The following is a 15,119-nucleotide window of genomic DNA, read 5'->3' as shown; positions in this document are numbered from 1 at the left end:
CTGCTTCAGAATGAAGGGAACCAGATGGGGTTTTCGATTACCCTCACATATGGTGTGTAGAGATGGGACATAGTACTGTATGTTTCATCATCCTAATGACACATAACTTATTCCAACATAATCTCTGTGAACTTCCATGAGGAAATGACACTTTTCCATGCCACAAAACCCTTGGTGAAATCCATAGTTAGAAAGTTATCTCCCTTCCTTCCCAGCATTTTTGAAGCATATACATACCTATAAAAACAAGACACTGAATGATTATAGTGGACCTGTTTTTTCTTGTGACCTATCAGGGCAGTTATGAGGTTGTCACCTCATTTTATTGTGATGGGATGTCTCATTTAATATGTTAGTTTCTGACTCAAAGGGAAGCAAGTGGAGTTGGGAGGGGACAGTTGCAAGCAGTTTGGGAAAAAAAACTAAAAAATTTACCAGGATATGTAACAATAAGGGAAAGACCGACAATAACATCCAGCAGACTAGAACAGGATAAAGAGTTCTGTTTGGATTTCCTTGCAGTCCTTCTTTACATGAGAAGGCAACTGTCGAGTGGAGACTCCTGAATAGGACTCAGCAGTCCTCCATCAATAAATTTTAATAAGGGACTAATAACACAAAGCAGGAGAGATCAATAATAAGACCTACCATTTATTTTCATGACCGATATTTGTGGGACATTCTGATCTAAATCAGAAATGTTGTGCTGGAGCCCTCCATTCCTTTAGGCCACCCGCTCGCCCATTAATATTCCATGCTCATAGATGTTATTTGAAAATGGAAAGGTATATGCACACAGAAGCCTCCCACAACAGGACAAATAGCACCACGGGATGAGGTGATCTGCATTAGGAAAACAGTGCTATGAAAAATGACTGTCCTCATCTACCATGGGGACTGATCCAAACTATCAGGACACCATGCCTGATCTCCATCATCCTGTTTAATTAGTCCATAATTTACCATCTGGCCATCAAAATCCTATGCATTTTTACTTACATAAGTGTCCTACTGAATTCAGTGGGATTGACACCCAAATAGCTGTGTTGAACAATGTAACAATAAAAGTCAGTGTATTCTATAAAGTCTGAGCAGCCCATTTTTGCACCTGTTTTCCAATGTTAACCCATGAATCCCTGTTCTGCATCTTGACATCACTGCCAAGGAAATTCACAAATGAGTACAATTTCTAAAGTGCATGTGACTACAATATGAGAAATTCAAGTAGTTACTAGATTCACTCTTGTTGCTTTTTTACTAATCCCTTGTACATAATCAAAGTGCAGGACCTCTATATTTTCATCAAAACTGCACTTTAGACAACATCTCAGTAACAACCCTAGTCCAACTCGTCTCTTTGCTTTTCGTGCTGAATAATAGTTATATAAAAATAAATAAGTAAGTAAGTAAGTAAGTAAGTAAGTAAGTAAGTAAGTAAGTAAGTAAGTAAGTTTATTAACCTGTATATCTTACCTTATTTTTAAAAGGTTAATAAACTTCAGAACTGCAGAGCTGAGAGGTACCCTATGGATTATCAAGTCCAACTCTTGTCAAGAATACCTAAACCACTGAGCTATTCAGAAGTTAAGATGTAGAATTTGAAATGACATGATATTTCAGTGGTGAATTATATTTAATCTTGATACAACAGGGCAAGTAAGTAATGGATGAGTTTCCTTAACACCCAGAAGTTAGAATTGTTAGGGCTGGGCAGTGGTGAGCATTGCACCTAGCTACAAAGCTAAGATTTTGACTGTAACTTAAGTTGTAGTTTAATGTACACAAGCCCGCAAGGAATTCCACTGTCACACTGAAATGTAGACAGCCTACTGAGAATCAGAATATGTCCCTCCATGGTTCATTGAAAAATGGAGAGTCTAATGAAATTGGGATGATGATGATTGTCCCACCTGAGACAAAGCTTACACGTAGCCAGTGGCTGAAACCTGAGGGCGTTGTTTACAACATTTCATATGCTAATGTCATAGAATTCCTACATTGTGTGACTGGCGCAACTAAATGTGGCATGGGAGGACTAAATGTCCCACCTTCACAATTTTGGTAACACAATGAAGGCTTCATTTTTTAATAAATGAAAAGACAACGGCATTATTTTAAGATGAGAGCTCATTCAATTTGTGGTATTAATGTTGAAATCTTACTAGGGTTATTTTTACTTTCCCTTTTTTCATTGCCCCCAAATAGATCTTTTGCTTCCCCCCCCCCCCGGGGAGGGTGTGTTTTTATTTAAAAATTAAATGTTGCTGTTCTTCTCAGTCAGTCACATAAATTATCTGGAAATGTAAAGAAAGAAAAAACACCTTAAGGGAAAAATCACAAGTGCCATATGTGACATTTCCTACCTCTGAATAGAAAGTAATACTTTTTTTCAGAAAGGTAATGTCAAAATATAACAATCCTGCTTTCACAAACTGCCTAGACCTAAGACATGGCAAGGAGGTCTGCAAGAATTAGTGGACAGTGGTATAGTCTCCTAGATAAATACTAGGGTGATCTAGTTCTAATCTGATATATGTGAGAATTTTTTTAAATGGAGGGTGATTGGGGGAGAGTAAAGAATGTGGGGGAGGGGGAATTCCCCCAGTCCTGAGCATCATGTCCCAACTGTCGACATCACCCAAACACCACCTACAGACATGCTCCTCATCTTTACAAGAATGCATCACATGGGGAAAAGCCTGTTCAAATTGTTCCAGCTTGAAAAAGTAGAAGCAGCAGGGGAAAAAAAGCTGCTTTGGGAGCAAAAAAGACTGGATTGATTCGAATCAGTCTTTGCATCATGTAGTCAGAAAAAAAGAAGAAGAAGAAGAAGAGCAAATCCCACCATATTTGACTATCTAGCCACAACCTGAGATTGCTCAGCCTCGGAATTGTATTGTAACATCAAATGCTGTGAAAGCTCTCAGAGCCGGTTTGCAAGGGTTGCTATAGTAACTGAAAAAATTTGCCAGGACACAACTAAAAGCTTTCTTAAAATGGTCAGCAAATAATTCTCTTTTTATGTTAGTTACACTTTGTTGCATACCACATCTTCTAAATGGACATGTTTTGTTATCTGCACTGTTCCTTTATTTGATGTATAACTTCATGGCTGGCAAAGCTTGAAGAGCTGATATTTCATGGTTATATTACCTGGGGAAATAAGCTTCTTCTGCTTGATGGAACAGACTTCTCAGAACTCTCAGAGAACTACAGTTCCCACGGTTCCTTATCAGTACAACCAGTTTATGTTTTTTCAGCACATATATTAAATATCCTTAAATATATTTAACATAAATATTTGGATATACTGACGGCAGGAGGAGGGAGTGACCATCCCTTCCCCACTGAAGACAAATACAATCTGTCCCCTGTCCAGCTCCCTGATTTTGCTGGTTTTGGGTCTGCGTCTTTGCCTTGGCCTGCTGAACAAGGGTCTCTTCAAATTGGGAGAGGCCATGATGCACCGCCTGTCTCCAGGCTGAATGCTCCGATGTCAAGGTTTCCCATCTGTTGAGGTCCATTCCTAAGGCCTTCAGATCCCGCTTGCAGATATCCTTGTATTGCAGCTGTGGTCTCCCTCTGGCGTGCTTTCCCTGCACTAATTCTCCATACAGGAGATTCCTTATGTCTCATACTTTCATCTATTTCAGTCTATTCCATGTCACAGCAAAAATTTGTATTTTCACATTCTGGCTCCTAGTTTTCATTCTGTTTCTCTCTTTCCTACATTCTTGCTCAGCTTTCCATTTTCAAAAAGTTCTGTTCACATACTAAATGATCACAGTTTTTTTCGGTGTGGTTAATATATGCATGAAAATCTCTTGATCTTCAAATTCTGTTGAAGATGCACAACTTGGTTCATCTCATCAAACATATTTTCACATTGATTTTTAAGCATCCTATAATATTAATGGAGAAAGTAAACCTTTGTTTGGTAAAGTTCTAAACACATTTTGGTAACATACATGCACATTTATAGCAAGCAGGCTATGGTGGATTCCACCATGATTGCATCACTAAGCTTACTGATCAATGCCATGACCATCATGGATGCTACCTGAAATGAAATAGTATAAGCCTAGGATAAATACTTTGGATATGGATATGAATATTTATCTTTTGCATATTCAGTCAACTTACGTATATGTTATTGTACCTTAAAATGGTATCAGTTTTCAGACAGTCTTCATCTGTTTTAGGGTGTAATCACACAGGGAACTAGATCATATTTTGAACTGCTTGTGGAACAGTCTGGTGTAATCTATTCTAGTGATCATATGATGTATGGAGAGCTGTGCTCCAACCTGGCCCTGATCAGTACCCAAGCTAGACCATTTTGATCCAGCTGTAGTTTTTGGGGCCAGGTGGGAACAATTCCCTGGCAGACAGAAAAGTTATTTGAAGGGAGATAACTCCCTGCAAATTTACTCTTTTCAGTGTGATCAGTTGTACAACCCTCCAGTCATTTCATTTCACCCTCAGTACAACAACAAATAAAGAATAAAATAAAAATCTTCTCACACCTTTATTTTAGTATGTGAACTCACCATAGTAAAGCTGCCACAAGACTCCTTTCTGGCATACTGTATCTAACATGATATCTCAAAGTGCTGAATATCTATCAAAGTGTTGAATGCCTTTAGAAAGCAGGTTCTTCAAATGTTTATGGGCAGAAACAAATGAAACATAAATTTTGTAATTAGAACTACAGCGTCATTAACATTAGCTTTTTCTATTTTTCGCAGCTCAGGAAATTACAATTTAGCTTGCTTTTGTTCCATGATTGGTCATCAGAAGATAAGCACAGAATTCATTTGCCTGCTGACAGTGTAGATGTGAACACATTGAAGCAATGTTTATGTAGAGAGATAATGCTTTATCACTGTCTAATTGTGAAAGTAGTCTCTCTTCTATTTCTGTCACTGTTGTTCAAAACAGCTTGAATATCTGTTGCCTAACAAACGACAGAATACCAAGACAAAGGATGTGTACTTTATGGGAAGTGATACCCTCTGTCAAATCCCCTGCACCTCTCTTAAAAATCACTGGCTGACCCCAACTTAGGCTCTACCGGTTGAAATCCTGTTGCTTAGCATAGTAAGTTACACTTTCCTTTCTGTTTGCTGACTTGTAAAAGAGCACAGCAGATGAATAAAACTTTGACAGACCCCAGGGGATGAGTGGCCAGACCAAGCAAACAGGGAACGCTAACAGGAATTTGATGGAGAGGGGGTGGTACTAAGGAAAGGTAGTAAGGAAAAGGTATACTGGAGGAAGAGACAAAAGAAAAGAGGAGACCAAGGAGATAAAGGCAGAGAAGTGAGTGATTTAGCCTAACACTGGGGTGTGACTTGGAGTCACGCCTGGGAATTTCCCATTCAGAAGCACCATGTTCAGTTTCAGAGGTAGGAGTGTGGCCTGATAACTGCTGAGAGCAATGTAGCAGCTGTGAGTACTGGTCTAAAGGGAGGGTCTTTCTGTTCGCTAATTCCTAACAGAGCGCAGCAGAGGAATAAAACTGAGACAGACCGCAGGGAGCGAGTATCCGGAGAGAGAGAGAGAGAGAGAGAGCTAACAGGAATTTGATGGCAGAGTTTGGTGGAAGAGGTCTCTAACAAAATTTCTGGATATAGTTATAGTGGACTTTTCCAACATCCTTCAAGGCAAACAAATCACAGGAAAGGGCACTCATAGATAAACAGAATAAAGTAAAAAAAATAATAACAGGAGTTCTGGAGAGAAGAGACACTTCAGTGTAAGTGTCCTGCAGAGTGTGTGCAATGTTCGTCTTAGTTCTTGAGAACAACACAGCATACACATGCAGCAAGTGGAAACTGGTAGCATTGTTGGAAGAAAAAGTGAAAAAAACTGGAGTAGTAAGTGGTCCTGTTTAAGCCTATAAGAAAAGACAAAGAGTACATAAACAAACTTTTGTTTTGACTGCAGCAGCAGTCGAAGGAGGCAAGGGGTGGGGGAGAGAAAATCAAAACAAAGCAGAGGAGGAGAGAGCAAACATAGTGGAGGAAGCACCATGGAAAAGAGTCACCGGAGCAAAAGAAAGAGAAGGCACCTCTCACCAGTGAAAACTGTTTTCAGATTCTTGAAGATGAGACTGGTAGATAGCATGCAGGAGAAGACATACAGGAGACCCTGTGAGAGGAAGAGGTTGAAGCTCAGCCAAGCAGAGTCACTGAACCTACATCCTACAAAAAGAAAAAGGGAAGAGTAGCTGTAGTAGGAGACTCCCTACTGCATGAGATTAAAACTGAAATATACCAAGAAGATCCATGGACCCAGCCGGTATGCTTTCTCTCTGGAGGACAAATTAGGGATGGAAGGATTGCCATCGATCATGAAACCCATGGACGTATATCCTTTTCTTTTCCCCCATATGGGAACAAATGACACAGTTAAGAGGAACTACAAAGCAATCATATCAGACTTTGAAGCTCTGGGAAGGAAACTCAAGAACTTTGGGGCCCAGAGAGTCTTCACATCCATTCTACCAGTACTCAGAAAAGGAATAGACAGGAAAGAAAAATACTTCAGTTGAATGACAGGTTACAAAGGTAGTGCCGACATGAAGGATCTAATAGGGCCCAATAAAAATCTTCGCAAAAATGTACAAAGGAAGCAGGCCACAAGTCATTCAATCTCTGGTGTCTATACATGAATGCCAAGAATATGGGAACCAAATGAGAAAAACTGGAAATCTTAGTTCAGGGGGGTAAATATGACCTGACTAGGATAATTGAAACTTGGTGGGATGACTCCTATGACTGGAATAAAACTGAAGGATAAAAACTGTTAAAAAATAAACAAACAGAAAGGATAGAAAGGAAGATCAAAAATACATATTCCTTCAGAGAAATACAGGCAGATGAGCTTGGTTATCCCATCTGGATTAATATAACAAAAGGTACGTGGTAGCTGGCATCTACTACCAGCCACCCAATCAAGTGCAATATGCGGATGAAACCTTTCAAAAATAATTTGCAAGAATTTTAAAGAGACAGGATGTAGGACTAATGGGAGGTTGCAATTATCCTGCTATTTATTTATTTATTTATTTATTTATTTATTTATTTATTTATTTATTTATTTATTTATTTATTTATTTATTTATTTATTTATTTATACCCCACCTTTCTCCTTAAGAAGTACCTAAGGTAGTGTACATCATTAAAAGACAATATTATACACTAAAAACAGTAAGTATACAAATACTAAAAAGGATCAAACAGACACCACCAAAAAAGACAGTAAACAAAAGCAACACCAAAACACAATCAAAGTAGTAAGGCACAATCACAATCTGAGGGGGAAATGATCACACTTTTCAAATATTTGAAAGATTTTCTTACAGAGGAGGGGCACAATCTATTCTTCATCATCCCTGTGTGCAGGATACATAAAAATGTGCTCAAGTTACAGAAAGTCAGATTTAGGCTGAATATCAGGAAAAACTGTTAAGAGCTGTGCCACAATGGAACCAGCTGCCTTGGGAGGTGGTGAGTGCTCCAGTTCTGGAGGCATTGAAGAGAAAATTAGAGACCAATATGTCAGATATATTTTGATTTGGATCTCTGAATTAGGAAGGGAGTTGGAGGTGATGGCCTTATAGCCCCCTTCTAACTCCTTTATTTTATGATTTTTGTGATTCTAATGTAAGCCCATTTGAATCAGTGGAACTTAGAGATGAGCAAGTATAAATCAATGGCACTGTTCTAGATGACTTACTATGCTTAGGAACAGGATCTAAGCTAGTGTCAACAAAGGGCAACTGATTAATTCATCATGTTGAAGTATGTTATGTTATCTGTAATTCATTAATCATACACAATTTTCTGATGCTAGTAGCATTTTTTTTCACATGAGTACTCATCTGAAGGACTGTATCTGTATCCATCTCAAGAAGCAAACCTGGCCCCAACAAAGCCATGAGACTTTGGTACTCTACTAAAAGTATATAATTTTCTGACCCAACAAAAACTTGATGCATAGCCTGAGAAAGATGAATTATCATTGAAAGCTAGCTGTCTGTTGTTTGCTTGATTTTTTTCTGTAGCTGTCTAATAAATGTATCTCCTGCTCCTGCATTTGTATTAGCTAAGATGGAAGGTAGTGTCTGCCATCTTCGCTCTTGATCTGCCTCTTTCAAAACAGCCCACCACCAGAAGCATCTCAGATTATTTTTCTTCTTAGTTTTTCAAAACACTGGCTGGTTTGTCTTTCCCCATCAGAACTGTATCCACATATCTTTTAAATCTTAGGTAAGATTTTCAAGCAGCTATTTTGATGGCTTCTTGAAATACATGTGATGTTGGCACTGCACATAGAAAAATAGTCCATGTGAGTAATGTTCCTATGTAATTTCACCAACGCAAAATGACATAAACTGCCAGGAAGGGGATAAGTGGACAAAATAACCAGAATCCTAAGAACCGGCCTATTCAGCCACTTAATGTATAGGCATTATTTTCCCTTGGCATCACTGAAAAGGTTCTCAACAAAAGCACAAGCAAAATCATAACAAAGTCTTACATCCCTCTCCTAAAACCTCCCATTCTGGACATTTGTGTTTTAAGCAGGCTGCTGACTCATGGACTCAATCAGAGCTGCAAAAATCTCTTCTCAAAAGCCACTTTTATAATGCTTTGCTAAACTGTACTATAATCCTGGCCTAACTGGTTACCTAACAGGTACTTTATTTTAATCCAGCTAGTTCTTCCTAGCTCATCCTTTCTGAATGCCTGCTGATCAAATGTGCAAAGACTTTCCAAATTAAAAATGAAGTAAAAAATGATTTAGGACACTGGGTTAGGACATTCAGTCCCTCTGAGTCAAAATTTGTTCAGAGTCATGTGCCACAAAGAGAGCTACACACTCACACCCACAGACTTCATTGGTTTCTGTCACTGGGGAATTCTTTTGTCCCAGTCCATGTAACAAACTGGGGACATGTCATTTCCCTGGCAGAACATGTTTCAGCAAAACAGAGGTGCTGTGTTCCGGTTCCCAAGAAATAGATTTCATTCTTGGGATCCCAAGCTTTCTTTCTTGTTGGGGACTCTGGAATGCACTGAGGTTCCACACTACAAGAAGTCAATGTTTGACTTGTGTTTTCTGGCTCTGGGTGGTAGCCATTTGGTTATGCACACACAAATACGCACTTGGAATTCTTATTACTCCACAATAATCTGCAGTATAAGTTTTTTATTTTTTTAAAATCCCGAATCGTTATAGACTCCAGTCAATGCTGAGAAGGAAATGGACAAGAAGTCAATACTTTAGGAAGAAAAGAAAAGTCAAGTCAATGATAGTGAAGAAGCAACCAAGGAGTGAGTATTGTGTTACAAAGAACCATGCCTTCTTACACTATGCTTTCTGAAAAATTAATTGATAGCTGTGACTTACTAATGGATTTTCTAATGGATTATTACAACGAATCTGACAAGCTACATCTTTTGCAATCATTTGAGGTTTGCAGAGGGTTTTGCTGCAGATGATTTTGTAAGACAGGTGTGATTGTTTAGATGAAAATATCTCCCTGTTATTTATGCTTTATTTTTTGCTAGAAGGGAGCATACTTTGTGTGTTTTGCTTTAACTTGTGGCATCCCTGCTGAAGTGGGAATGGCACTGTTTTCTTGAACTCACTTAGCTTTTCCAAGAAAATTCTGGAGCCTACTCATTGCTTACCTCACCCCAGCAAAGCATTTATTAGCTTGCCTTGCCCGTTGTATTTTTCATTCTTTGCCTGAAAACAAACAAATAGGCAACACAGGGCATTACTTCATGAGGGGCTGAATAATAGAAAATCAGTTCCCAATTATACCAACATGGGGTTGCCTGGTGATAATTTTGTGATGCATAAAATCAGTAAAGACTGCACAGGAGGTTGACTCTATAGGAAAGTGGAGCATATTTAGTTCTTTGTCAAAATCACCCGCCCATTGCCAGCCCACTTAATATTGCTTTGGAGCTTTCCAAATAACAGGTCCAGGAGCCTTCTCTGGGGACTAATATAAAATGGACTTTTTAAAAGACAGAAAATAAGGCAAAACATACTGATGTCTCCAAAGTGGTTTAGAACTAGCCACCTACTTCAGTTAATCTATCTGTAAGCAAAGGAGGCAACTGCAGGTAATTTGCAAAAGATCTGGAAAAGATGAAGATTTAAATGATCTTTGAATTCTTCTTGTGCACAGATTATGGATTCCACATTATGGCAATGATTTTCTTAAAATATAGCTGCAACTTAAAGTGAACCCTGAAAAGGCTTCTGTAAAGATAACAGATCTGCCCACTCTTAAGCAACACAAGAATTGTATAGTATTAGTTGTCAGTGATTTTGACACCCTAGCAAATGTGTATTGTGAAAGGTACTTCTTTTCCACTTTCTAGTATGTGGCCCTTCCCTTTGTGAAATCTTTACTTTTCTAACTTGTTGACGTGACTCTTTTCCTCTCCTTCAAATTAAATACCGATTGTCTCCCCCAGCTTCCCTATCTGCCTCTTCTACAAGATAAGTAGAATCCAGTGTACAAAAGCTTGTATTCTAACAAAGTAATGAGCCTGTCTTTTAAGATGCCACACAATTCCTCTGTTAGATTTTCAAGAGGGATTTGTTGGTTTTACTGCCTTTCTAAAAGACACACTCCCCCCCCCCTTTTTAATTTCCCAGTAGTCTCTCATGGTGCACAGTAGAATCACATTTTAAAATTACAGTTGATGTCTTCAAAAACAACGTGCCCCCCATTCCTCCTGTGGTGAAACCAGGTACCTTCTAGAGATGTTGCAGTGCTATGTTTTCATAGTGGCCCCTCAAAGTATTTGGTGGCAGTGTACAAGCTATGGTCTGTGTGACCTTCCTTGATGACACAGTGTGGAAAGCAGAGCACCATGACATGGAGTCTGGGTTTTTGAAATGTTTTTACTGAAGACGTCGTAAGACAGCTTTAGTTTTGTAGGCAGTTTTCAGCAGAGATGAGAAACATTTTCTGGACTTTTAACTTCCAGAACTTCCCAGCCAGCATAATGACCATGCTGGATATGGAATTATGGGAGCTGTAGTCTGAAAAACAATGTTTCCCATCTCTAGTTTTTTGGGTTTTTCTCAGCCCAAACAGGTGAGGATGTTAATTCCTCTTCATGGATGAGCAGAATTTCTACCAAACTTAAAAAACAAGCATTTTGAGGACTATTGTTCAAATATGTATGCCTTCCTTAACAATGACATTATAATGGTATATTTGCATTAACAATTATGTAAGATTATAATTGTTTATGCAATTGACACTTGCTAAAGCTGCCATTATTCTCCTAACATGTTTTTTGCAGTGAGCATAATTCTCTATACAGATGGCATTTAATTTCAATTCTGTAATATGGCAGAGCCTAAAGCAATGCCTTTATCCAAGGCATCTGTTAAGGCCCTTTAGCGCATGTGAATAAATGAATTTCAACTGAGGAAGTCAGTGAAGTTCTCCAGAGTTAGATTTGGCCAAGAACCTCCGGAGCTGTATAATCCCACTTCAAAGGCGAAATGAGTTTTAAAGCCCTTCTCCAGCTAGCATCAGAAGCCCTCCTCATCACATTTTCCCCACCTCAAAACACTCTCCTACCCTCCCCTTTGTTCTAAACAGAGCAGGGGCAGTGATAACAAATAAAGATGGGGGGAGCAATTATTATTATTAATTTTCTGTCTTACTTATTGTGGAACATGTATATTGTCTTTCCTTTTAATTTTATAAAAGAAAGTAAGCATTTGGACTAACATTTCGGGGGAGAGGGAATTCTCTCAAAAATGCCACCTGAATTTTTGTCCCAGAAAGAAGCAAAGGGTGAGGGGACAGTTAACCATTATTGAGTGCACCTCCCAAAGTGACAATGTTATCAATTCTTACTTTACTCTGAACAAATATATATATATAATTTTTACTCCCAAGCATAACATTATAGGGAACTTTATTACTTGTTGTAACACATTACTTCCAATCTCTGGGCATGAGCACTAGCAAAAGAGAGTCCCTCCTCTTTTTTTGTCTGTGGGACTTGGAGTTCAGATGAGGAGCTGGTCTACAATGAGATTAGTTCTTCTTCATCCCTGGATATAATGTCTCACACATTAGCCTTTTAGGCATGTAGTACAGGAATGAAATCAAACAGTTTTCACTCCACTGATTTGACTTTTCCTTAACTGCTGGGTGTAGTGACTTTTCTCTTAGTGCGGCAGTGGCATATCAGGTTCCAGATGAGGAATCTGCTTCTTTTACAAGACTTCCCCAAATGTTACCATTATTCATGAAATGTACTGATTCTTCATGAAGTATGAACAATAATCATTTTATGTTCTCCACCATTAGTCCTGGATCAGCTTAGTTGAGGCTAAGAATCATCCAGATCCAATTCTTCAATACTGAATTCACTAGTTTTTATCCTATGACAATTGCAATTCTCATAGCCAGTGCTAGATACTTGCATCCTTCAATTTAAATCATGCTTTAGCTCCCTTCACCTTCACAAAAGCCTTTTCACTGCAAAGCCATGAGTAGTAATATTATCTGTTCACTGACTAGAATCACTACATGAATGAGTTTTCCATTCAACCATTTGATGTTTGCCTTTGGGAAGTGTAATGCATGCCATATACCATTCGTAGATTAAGTGTGGCTTTCATTTGGAGATTTTATTTAAAAATTAATAGGCTCATGTAAGCAAGTGATTTATAAAAGAAAACTATATGACAATAATTTAGGAGGGAAATTGTCTTTTTGAGTTTGGGGGCAATTCCTGATGTTTTTGTCAAATATGAAGGGAATAGCCAACCTTTGCTCTTCTTTGTTAGAATAAATTGTGGGAAGAACTTCGTTAGTTTATCACTGCCTTAAGCTCTTGAGTACTGTGCAGCAAAGGAAGGAATACTGGCTAGGAGTGAATGCCTTGGAGGAAACAGCAGTCCTAAGAGACCATTTCCATCTGCTGCTACAGATTGAATTAATAGCATGGCAAAAGCCCAATAGAATCATAATGTACTTCAGCTACATTTTATCATTGAGTTGTTAAAGGACCATTCCTGTTCTGGTGGTGCAAAGGGATGTGTTTGCATATAAAAAAGTTTTAAAGAAATTTATAATGGTAGAATGAAGGATATTTCTCCCCCACCTCCAAGTTATTGAGACCTTGCTTCAATCCAGATAAGTCTGTTTAGCACTGTTCTCAGAGTTATATAGATCAGTGAGCAGGCAAACAGTTTCATTTAATGAATGCCCAGAAACCACATGTGGACTTCAGGTTCTATATGATTTGCACTTTACACAGAAGGCTATTTTAGGCTGCTTCAACAGAAATATTGTCTCCAAATCTCATGAAGTACTAGTTCCCCACTATTCATCACTGGTTAGGCTTTATCTAGAGTACTGTGTCCACTTCTGGACACCACACTTTAAAAAGGAGGCCAACAAACTGGAACAAGTTCTGAGGAAGGCAATAAGGATGATCAGGAGAATGGAAACCAATCCCTATGAAGAAAGACTGAAAGAACTGGGTATGTTTAGCTCTGGAAAAAGAAGACTGAGGGGAAATATGACAGTGCTTTTCAAATACAGTGGTGTCCTGCATGACAACGATAATCCATTCTGTCAAAATCACTGTACAGCGAAATTGTTGTCATGAGGAAAAAAACCCATTGGAATGCATTGAAAACCGGTTAATGCATTCCAATGGGCAAATACCTCATTGTCCAGCGAAGATCGCCCATAGAGAACTGCCGATCAGCTGTTTAAAATCGCTGTTTTCCAAAGCTTCTGTCCAGAAAACAGCCATTTTGCAAAGGAAGGGAAGCCATTTTGTGGAGCCGGAAAAATCATCGTTTTGCAAACAAGTGGTTCGCGAAGCAGGGACCTAATCGACGTAAAGCGAAAAGACCCCATAGGAACCATTGTTTTGCGATCGTTGTAGCGATCGCAAAAAAGTTGTGAAGCGATTTCATCGTCATGCGGGGTCGTCGTCATGTGGGGCACCACTGTATTTGAAACATAGTCATACAGAGGAGGGGCAGGATCTGTTCTTGTTCATCCCAGAGTGCAGGACATGTAATAACAGACTCAAGTTACAGGAAGTCAGATTTACACTGAATATCAGAAACAACTTCTTAACTCTTACAGCAGCACAACAATGGAACTATTTACCTCAGGAGATGATGAGTGCTCCAGCGCTGGAGACATTCAAAAGAAAATTTGACAGATATCTGTCAGATCTGCTTTGATTTGGATTCTTGCATTGAACGGGGGGTTGAACTTGATGACCTTAAAGGCTCCTCCAAACACAAATATTCTATGATTCAAAAGAAGCTTAATTTTGATCAAAGGTGGTGGTGGGAAAAGCTACATAGACAAAGGCTATGTGAAAATCAGACCATTAAAAGGGTGGGCATTCTTCTGATACCCTTTAGGAGCGCCTCAAAACATTTCAGCGTCCAAGGGTGTCCATGGAATTTTTTTTTTTTTTTGAGGGTGGCAGACAAAGCTACATACCGTAGTGGTATATTAGCATAAACTGTATATATAGTATGTACCAGCACGCCACAGTGTGTTTATATATGTGAAATTAATAAATACATTTAGGATTTCCTTTGCTTACTATGAAGGGGACTGTGGTAGGTCTGCATAACTGAATTGTATGCTCCAAAAGTTATGTGATCAGCCTATTGTGCTACTATATCCATTGCTGCACCATCCAGTTGCTACTGGACAGGACAATATCAGATGACAATAGGGGTGGGACACCCTCCCCCCCTTTTTTTAAATGAAGGGGCTGTACTGATGGCTGTGGAACTAATGAGCAGCTGCACTAGTGGGTGAAGCAGAAGAACAGGACACGCATGACTAAACATGCAAATGGACACACATCCATATCCACTCTCACTGACACATTCATTTCCATACCTTGCCTCCTCCCTCAACATCTGGGATCAATCGAGGCAGATAAATTTAAGGGCCAATTGATCTGCTACAGGAGGCCATAATTAGAAAAGAAAGATCCCTGCGTGCTGAAAATATCTGATTATCATAGCAGGATCTTTTCACACTTCCTGTAGTTTGCAAATTAGTCTGC

The 15,119-nt window shown here is 38.9% G+C and overlaps 1 protein-coding gene and 1 long non-coding RNA gene across 4 annotated transcripts in view; one reads left to right on the top strand and one right to left on the bottom strand.

Moving 5' to 3' along the window:
• GABRG3 (gamma-aminobutyric acid type A receptor subunit gamma3) overlaps nucleotides 1-15,119 on the bottom strand; it is a 401,625-nt gene that overhangs the window by 100,695 nt on the left and 285,811 nt on the right. The window lies entirely within an intron of this gene.
• The window catches only part of LOC144588146 (uncharacterized), a 92,747-nt gene that overhangs the window by 40,133 nt on the left and 37,495 nt on the right, over nucleotides 1-15,119 (top strand). Inside the window, exon 1 of the long non-coding RNA XR_013543514.1 lies at nucleotides 1-15,119. This exon is cut by the window's left edge and continues 40,133 nt beyond it; it is cut by the window's right edge and continues 33,489 nt beyond it. This is a non-coding gene — a long non-coding RNA (uncharacterized LOC144588146).

Source organism: Pogona vitticeps, chromosome 3 (genome assembly GCF_051106095.1).
Source record: "Pogona vitticeps strain Pit_001003342236 chromosome 3, PviZW2.1, whole genome shotgun sequence".
Taxonomy (NCBI): Eukaryota; Metazoa; Chordata; class Lepidosauria; order Squamata; family Agamidae; genus Pogona; species Pogona vitticeps.
The sequence above is the reverse complement of the archived record's forward strand: the minus strand, read 5'-3'. Positions and strand labels throughout refer to the sequence as shown.